Source organism: Condylura cristata, unplaced genomic scaffold (genome assembly GCF_000260355.1).
Source record: "Condylura cristata isolate star-nosed mole 26May11 unplaced genomic scaffold, ConCri1.0 scaffold00031, whole genome shotgun sequence".
NCBI classification, from domain to species: Eukaryota; Metazoa; Chordata; class Mammalia; order Eulipotyphla; family Talpidae; genus Condylura; species Condylura cristata.
In genome coordinates, this window is record NW_004567132.1 from 20,826,069 (window position 1) to 20,835,473 (window position 9,405).

The following is a 9,405-nucleotide window of genomic DNA, read 5'->3' on the forward strand; positions in this document are numbered from 1 at the left end:
TATGTATATTGGCCCAGCAGGGCACAACTTTCATTACTCCCATGAGTGCCCCACATTCTGTACCTGATATTCTACCAGGTTGTACTGCAGAAGCAGGCACAGGGAGCACATTCTTTGTGATGGAGCACATTCAGGCCTTAAATCAGTGAAAGGGTTGCAGGTAACAGCAGCCAAGGTCACAACCCTCTCTCTCCCGTCACTCAGATATGGGACCAGCTTTAGGAAGTTAGAATTCAGTTGAATTAATCATTGTTTATCAACAACCTACATGTGTTGTAAGAGCTACAAAGATTTTTAAATCTGTACCTGCTTTGGGTGTTCTATTTCTGTAGGGAGATGAGGAAAATAAATTGTATTAAATACCTTTTTAAGTGATCAAACATAATTTACAGGAATTCATAGGAGAAAAGTAGGTTACTTAAAGTTATGGAGAAGGATAATGAGCTTGCTTTGGGGAATGTTGACATTAATTTTTGGCAGGAGATTACTGTCTGGCTGTTGGAAAAGAGGGAAACAGAAGCAATACAATGATTGCTGGAGGCATAACATGGAAGATGTAATGGAGAAATAATTATAATCCTTTTGTTCAGATTGCTCTTTGCTGTTTTCATCAGGGTTTCACCTCTTTTATTATTATTTTTGGTTAACTAAAAAATAAATATACTGACCATAGGCAATATAATATTCCCCAAGGCTTTTTATAAGGATTAAGTATGATAATTTAAAGCATTTGCAGTAGAAATTAGGAATTGATATCTAATTGTCTTTACAAACTTCAGGAGAGAAATGAAAAACAAATGAAACGCTGAGGAAAGTATAGATTCTGAATTATCAGAATCTAGAGTTTCATAATAAAAATAATGGGAAAAGAGATACTGTTTACAAAGTAAAACATAAAAATAATTTGACTTTTCTCATTATTTTTATGTCCTTAGAAATAATTCTGATATGGATGTGGAAGACCTAAAGAAAAAACAAATAGATAATTCTAATATGTTATTGAAGAATAAACTTTTTTGTAAATTATGTCATGATCCCAAGTAGGAAACTATCAATTTTTTAATGTAAGAGAATACAATGAAAATGCTCAGATCACTCTTTTGGAACTTGAAATGAGTGATAAATTATTTTCTGGACTAAGCATGGGTAATTCCCTATTTTAGCATGTGCAGGTCATCCATTTAAGTATTAAAACATTACTACATTGTTTAAAATTGTGTATTAAAACAAAATGTCTCAGCAGTGAAACAGAATAAAAAATTACAATCATAAATACAAAATTATGTTATGAAATGACTAAATTAGTTGAAGAGGTGAATGAGTCAGATTTTGGCACAACTGCTTTGTATAAATAGAAATAATTTCATAATAAAGTTAAGAATGAAACCTCAGGAGGACCTGTGTTGGCACACCCACACATGCTCTTCAGCTGCTGCCATCTCTGCCCAATGGTGTTAATCTCTTACTCCACCTGCTCATTTATCCAAAGCATTGCAGTAAGACTTTACTGGAAGTAAATTTAATAATTGAGGCATCAGTGTTGTATTACAAAAACCCTGGGCTCTTAAAATGAAACTCAGACCATATTGAGAAAATCTAGTAGTAAAGAATTTCAAAATACATTAAATTTTCAACTGTTTTATTTTACTATAATGATATTTTCTCAAACTAGATAAGACTTTGGGAACTGAACACGTGATAAATATAAATTCTTTTATAAAACATGCTACATTAACAAAGTAATTCACTAATTATATTTTATTAACTATATTTTATAGTGTAGCTAGTTTATTATTTATGTTAACTAAGTAGTTACATATTTTATTAGCTAAGTGTAGTAGCCAAGTTATGTTTTATTACTAAGTCTGTACTGGCTCTCAAATTTTAAATTGCATAAAGCATTATCCAATGCAAAATGTTTAAATTTGTGAGGGGTTGACAAGAATGAGCATGTGGCTCTCTTTATGTTAGCAATTTATGCATATTTCCATTTGGTGTCATGGTGATTTAGTAAATGCACTTAATTCCTATATTTTATCAGAAGTCATAATTATAGCAAAATATTATTGACTATTATAACAGATAAGATAATGCACCATTTTCTATTCTCCATTCTTGACACCTACAAACCTACACAGTCCTTAATGGTATTTGAAATCCCTACACTAAAAAAATAATGTGCCATTTCTCTTTACTTTCTGTCAGAATTATGCCTTACTATTTGATAGTTGGACAATGAATAATTTGGTATGCTTTTTATTTCCTAGGCATATTGACTTAAAATTGACTTAGAACTCACAGACATCTGTTTTGAGTTATAAGTGCCAATCTCAGATACTCAAAAAAAAAAAATACTACATTGGGTGGGGAAACTCACTTACACTTTCTATGATCTACTCTTCTGACATCCTTCCCTGAGTTTGACAGTCTGCTAATGTAAATAGTATTTTTGTGTAGAAAAACTGGGGGTGTAGGCCAGATGTGTGGGATTGAGAAGATTCACCAGAGACAAAGTGGGGAGCAGAACTGGTGGATTTACTAAAATACATGGCTGAGCGGAGCAGCAGGAGACAGAAGAGGTCTGCTACTCCATATGTGGGTTTACTCCCCTGCTGGGGATCAAAGTCAGACTTCAGTGGTGGTGATGCTGAGACTTAAACTCTAGGGCCATCAAGCTAGGCCCCATAATAGAGTTTTTAAACAGTAAAGTGTCTTTAAGATCTTGAAGTAAGAAAAATGATAAACAGAAACATATTTTCCCAGTCAGCAATATTAGTATGTCCTACTGTTGAATTATTTTTTAAGATTTATTTATATATATATGCAAGAGCTGGTGTACAGGCCAGAAGTTTGGGGGCTGAAAGGATTTCCCAGAGACAGACTGAGGAACAGAACAAGCAAATGGACTGAAATACACTGCTGAGGGGAAGCATAGAACGGGTCAGGAGAGACCTGTCATGTCATTTGGGTCACCTCGTAGGCCGGGAATCAAACTTATGCCACAGTGCCTTCGGATGGGTTCATAGTATTGTGCTTTAACCCATTGCACCACCAGGGAGGCGCCTTACTGTTGAATTTGAAGCACAGTTGGTGTTAATAGTCATAAAAGTGAGGCAAATTCAGTTATATGGGGTGGGATGCAGAAGTGGCTTAAAGTTCGATAGTTGGTTAAGGTAAAGTAAAAGATAGTTCTTGTACATCTATTTGTCTAAAACTAGAGGGTTGATTTCTATTTGGGCAGTTATAATAGTGGCTGAGTGGTTGGTAACATGTTTTCTGGTACTATTAGTTTGCTTATATTAGTCCCTGATAGGGAGATTTATGAAGCAAAAGAACAAAGAAAATGAGTATTTAACAAATTGAAATTTTCAAAAGCCTCTAATGATACAAAAACAAAAAGGCAAATGATCACTAGTTAATGGAAAAACCAGCTTCAAAGGTAATTTGAGGTATTTTTATCTTGTAAAACGACTAAGAAATACTATTTTTTTTAACATAATGACTACTTGAAAGAAAGACCTCATTGTCATGTCAATTTTGACTGACAGAACTTTTTCAAGAGTGGAAGAGAGGAAAATTAAGTTATTCTTACAAAATTTTTATTGTTTAAAGAGTAAAGTGCCTTATTTCTTGAAGATTTTTAATCAAAGATACAAAGAATTTGAAATTAACAGCAAGATCTTTAAAACCATGACCCTGTTTTTACAATCTATTTCTAGCTCAAAATTGTTTTCTATTAAATCAAACAATATGCATGATCTTATTTTACTCTAACTTAAGCTTTTTACCTGTGACTCTGCTCTCATCATTTGCCACCTGCACTGGGTTCTTTTCTTTTTCAAGTGCATGTATGTTCTGTACTTTTCTCATCCCCTCAGACTATGGAAGTTGAATTTTCATGATACAACCCTCAAGTCACGTACTAGTTTCCCACAAATAGACTTTCCATATTCTATTTTATGTCCTTCCAGAGTTCTTTAAGAAAGCTCCTCACCCCTCTCCCATTTCATGCCCTCTGAGTCCACTTAACCTCCTTCAACCTTGTCATCTAACTTCTTCTGGCCCTGCTCTGTGACACTGAGGGTCTCTAGTGACCCCTCACTCAAAATCTTTGTCCTTTTATTGTTTAATTCTTAACTGTTCCATCCTTGGAAGGGAGGAGCATTTAATAGTATTAAGCATGCTTGCTTTCTTTGTATAATGTTTAACTTGCAAGACTTAATTATCTGTCCTTGAGAAGTAGAACCATCTGGTCCCTGACACCATGAATTGAGATGTCTTCATGATAGACCAACTTGATATACATTGCCTGCCCTGTTTCTTACTTTTCTATACTTTTACCTCTGAGATTTGCTTTTATTAGTTTCTAAATATGTTTTCCAGATCTAATTGTAACACTCTACTTGATCTGGTATTCAGTGGGTGGCAATGTGAAGATGGTGACTGGCAGGACCAATACATCACTGATTGACAAGGTTATAGATGGCAAGGTTTGGGGGTTCAAGGTAATTGCAGTAATGAGAAGATCTTCCCCAGTGGAGCATCGCCACATACCAATGATCAGTGCCCTAAGGTAATTCAACTGTGTATTCTTTTCAAGTATACACAGATTTTCTGGAGGCTGTAGTCCTAGGAATGATGTTATGCTGCAAAACTTCAGGTGGCAGCAGTCACAGCAGGTCTCCAGCTCATTTCTGGGACTTGTGGAAGATGTTCCTGGACACGGAGTAGTAAGAGCCCTGCCCTGGGGGTTGGGATCCTGTTCGGAACTAACACCAATAGAGAACTGAAGTGCTGCACAGGTCACCTTCAGGCTAAGGCCCAAATACAGGACCTCTGAGATCTATAGTAAAGGAGCCTGAAGAAGTGGAGATTTTCTCTTGCCCCCTGCTCCAAATAATGCACTCACAGCTTCTGAATTGTGGCATAAATATTTTGTTTTGTTGATACTAGGCTAAGAATAGATGTTCCTAAGGAAGTTTTGTCCTATGATGAGCCAAGAACCGGAGTTGTGTCTGGCTTGGGGATTATTAAAGGGCTTTATTAACTGGTGGATTCTACAACATCAGGAAGGAATAATGTCTCTTGGGAAAAGTAGTTTTCACAGAACATCTATTATCCTTGCTTCCAGGTCCAATCCACTCCTTTTTATTTTAAGTTTTTTGTAGCTATCCATATAGTGTTTTGAATCAGAGAGGTGATACTATGTCAGGTACTAAAAGATGGAGCAGGCAAGCTCAACAGTTTTCTGCCTGTCTGAGTTCATGCCAATATTTTTGAAGTCTTAGCATAGCTGTTATGTCTGCTTTTATTACTTTTATTAGTGTGCTTTAATATTCTCTGCTATATGACTATGGAGTAATACTTTATAGCCATTGAAAGTAGTCCAAACATTGAAAAAAGCCTGGGATTTGGATTCAGATGTTTAGATCCTACTTCAAGCTCTGCAAATAACTAAGTATGTGTGACCTTGAATTTCTGAGATAAAATTTCTAGACTTTGGGTAGGATTTAGTAATAGAAGAGTTAAAATCTTTCATTAAAATTTTACTGTGTGTGCCAAGTGAGTTGTAAGGATGGAGTGTGAGATATAAGGGAAAATTGCTTAGTAAGCAGCTAGCACGAACGCTGTGGTATGCACTTGTGTCCAGCGTGCGCATAACCTGCTGTGTGTGGAGGGATGAGACAGGGTGGCACGGAAATCATAAACGATCCCTGGAACAGGTGGTATATGAGTAGCAGTTAAGATGATAAATGTGAATAAAGGTTTTTCACAGGCAAAAAGAACATCAGAGGCATAGTGATAGAGAGTGCATAAAATACTCAGTTCTGGAACACAGGAGACATCAGGAGAAGTGGGAAAGCCTGAGGGGGATGCTAGAGGGCCTGGTACTTGTAAATGCCTGACCTCCAGTTTAAAAGGAGAATCTGGTGATTTCAGCCTGGGGTGCATGGACATCTTTGTCTTATAGACCCCTCTGACTGCAGGGGGTAGACCTTGGATTTGAAAGGTGTGCAAAGCTGAAGGACAGCTTGGGTGATTGTGGTGAGATTTTGAATGTCTACAAAATATTGTCAGTGTAGGGCTGGGAAGAAGTGGATGGTTCCAAATAATTCGGAAGGAGTAAGTCAAGGCTTGGGACTATACTTTTTTGTTATCAGATAGCAAAAGAGTTAATGTTTTGTACAATAAAATTTAGTTACTTGGAAATATTTGTAGGCCCTCACTGGTGGCGCAGCAGGTTAAAGCACAGCCCTGTGAAGCTGGCTGTGGCTGAGGCCACTTAAGTGTGCGTTGGATCCCGATCCCTAGGTAAATCACATGGCACGGCAGACCTCTCCTGTCTCTCCTGCTGCTCCCCTCAGCAGTGTACTTCATCAATCTGCCTGTTCTGCTCCTTGCTCTGACTATGGTGAATCATCTCACCGCTCCTGCACCTCTGGCCTATACCCCAGTTCTGTATGCATATATATATATATATATATATATATACACACAAAAAAAGGAAAATATTTGTATAGTTCCAACCATCTAATCTTGAGTCTTTGTGAGAAATATGACTTCTTACATAAGACTTTTCATGCTTTGTTTTTCCCTGCCTCCTAATTAATATATATACCTATCAGTATGATTATTTACTATCTAATAAATCTATATATCATAATTATAATTAATAAATATGTATGTAAACACTCAATCCAAATTCTGTGACATCTAGGATTTTTCAAATTTAACTGTTTAATTGAGCTACTATGAATATGTGCTTAGTATATTTAGTATACTAGTACTAGTGTACTAAATGTACTTCTGTATATACTAAATATACTAATATACTAAATGTATATTTACTAAATATCTTTTTGAAATAAAAGACTTTCAGATGTACTTTAAAAAAAAAATGGAGATATTTTCCTATCTGGTAGGACACCACCAGTAGAACATAACCCCAATAACTGGGGGCTAGTAGGGCCAACACTTCTCAGGTGTTCTCCACATTATCTCCCAATGGGGTGCTTCTGATTCTGTCTTCTCTTTTCCACTCAAGGAAGTTGAACTTGAAATTGCCTATTAATGTTTTCCTTAGAACAAGCAGTGATGCTATAGCATTCTTTATCATACACTGACATCTGGTGGCCAAATATAACATTAAGAAACATCCAGCAGGTCCTGTATACCTGTAAACAGGCAGGAGTGCAAACTGATCTCAGGCAGTGGCTGTAGATGAGAACAGGGTGTGGTCTGTTTGCTGAGAACATTTAGTTTGCTTATGGCACCCTTGTGTACACTAATGTTAGGCAGTGGAAGTCACACTAATCTAAGCTTTTGGAAAAGGTTATGGCTCTGTGAAGTTGATACTGATAGATATGGGTGCAAATGAGTTGATAGAGAAGCACAAGGCAAGGTTTGCCTTGATTCTCAGAGGATTTACTTTTAATATGTGAGAGCTCAGGGTGGTTCTGCTGATGCATGACAGGAGCAGATCAGCCGCTGTCCAGAACAACATATTCTCTGCTTCCAAAGCAATCTCTTGTCATCCATCTAACCAGTGTCTTTATTCATTGTCCAGAAGTCTTAATACGGATATTGCTACCTCCGATGTCTTCTTGCCCTTAATAGTGTTAGCTTTTTAAAGCATAAGTCTAGTAGTCATTTCTGATAACATCATTTCCATTTCTGTCATGATTTTGATAGTTCAAGTAAATTTCCTAAAACAGTTTTATGTTCTGCATTTCAGTCAATAAATATGGAACTATAAAGATGGGGTCAAAAATAACAAAGATTTGAAATAATTTTTGAAAATTTTAGTTTAAATCTTTGACTCCCTATCAGCCTTCTATCCAAATATTGTATTTGTTTTACTTTTCACAAGAGAAAATGTAAAACATCTGTGCTTTTCCCAGTGTGAATGTTTTCTTTTGAGAATATTGACAGATTCTTAAGGTCTGAGTTTACTTTTTTTTTTTTTTTTCAAATAATTACAACTAAATACAACAGAATACTAATGTGCTTGATTATCTAACTCATCTGTGATGACAGGAACATTAATTTATTGTTCATACTTAATTTAATTACCAGTTATTTATTGCTTATACTTTAAAATTGTGAACCAAATGAGTCTTTTCATCTAGTGATCCATTTACTAATGAGAATCAGACATATTTTTAAATATGTAATGCCTATGTCTTATTTTCATGTTTTCTTGTAGGAGCTTCTTTCTATTTAAACCTTCAACATTATACTTTCCCCTTCTCATCTGTTTCCCGTTATTTACTACTGGGATTCGTGATCCTCATAAGATTTAGTTTTAATCTGGTGAAGTAAAAACATAGACACACACATGCACACACACAAAAGCAACTCCTGCTGTTCCCCCTAAGACACTGACTTGACTTTCACAACAAAATATCTTAATATATTTCCCAAACATCACCAGCAGCATCTAGAAACTTTTCTGCAACCTGTTGAATTCTGTTTTTCCTTTGTCCAAATGTTCTCTGATACATAGCTGTGTTATGATTATATACATTTGTTAAACTAAAGCTATAGAGAAAAGGTTACCCTCAGATGCATGTGTAACAGTTACATTGGAGAGCAGCTAACATTGCCAAGGGCATAACTGAATCTTGTGCTGGATATGCTAGTCACACCTGTCCTATTAGTGGGCAATGAACAGGATAGTACAGAGAAAACAAATGAGCTTGTGTTTAAATGCTCTCACACACCTTTCCCCTCTTTGTTTCTTCATCTGTCAAATGGGTTATTACTTTAGACATTTCTAAATTGTCATGATAGTCTTATGCAGTAACATTCCAAAGTGCCTAATTCACAGCAGGTACTCATAGGAACTAATTATTCTAATTCTCTTACAAAAGTGTCAGGCAGATCTCATCCATCTCATGTCAGTTTTGAAGCTTTTCCCTAGAAAAGCCTTAGAGAACAGTGGCTGATTGAAAAGTTGCTAATGTCACATGACAGTAGCTCTACATATAACGACACTGTTGGCTCTCCTTTGGACACACTCACACCCTCACAGACAGCAGCTTTCAAGAAGGTGTGATTAAAGCACAAGCAGTCTTAAAATGAAGGCCTTTTTGCTATATTGGGAAATTTCAGAGATTAAATCACCACTTGAGCCCAGGATGATTTCAACAAAAATTCCTTAAGTCCAGTATTAATTATATAAATAAATACCACCTCGGTGTTAGCTTGGGAATTTTCACGGCTCTTCCAGCTTCTGGTGTGGTGAAGGCTACCTTCACATTAAGTAGCTTCACCTTAAGTATCAGATTTCTTCAGGTCTAGTTAGTCTTCTCTGAAGAAATTGTTCCAAATATAACTGGAAGGAAAATGGACAGCTGACAAAATAGGGGAGAGGATGAAAGATGGATTGATGACCGAGGGTGG

At 36.2% G+C, this 9,405-nt stretch overlaps 1 protein-coding gene across 3 annotated transcripts in view; it reads left to right on the forward strand.

The window, feature by feature from the left end:
* CTNNA2 (catenin (cadherin-associated protein), alpha 2) overlaps positions 1-9,405 on the forward strand; it is a 1,016,972-nt gene that overhangs the window by 309,963 nt on the left and 697,604 nt on the right. The window lies entirely within an intron of this gene.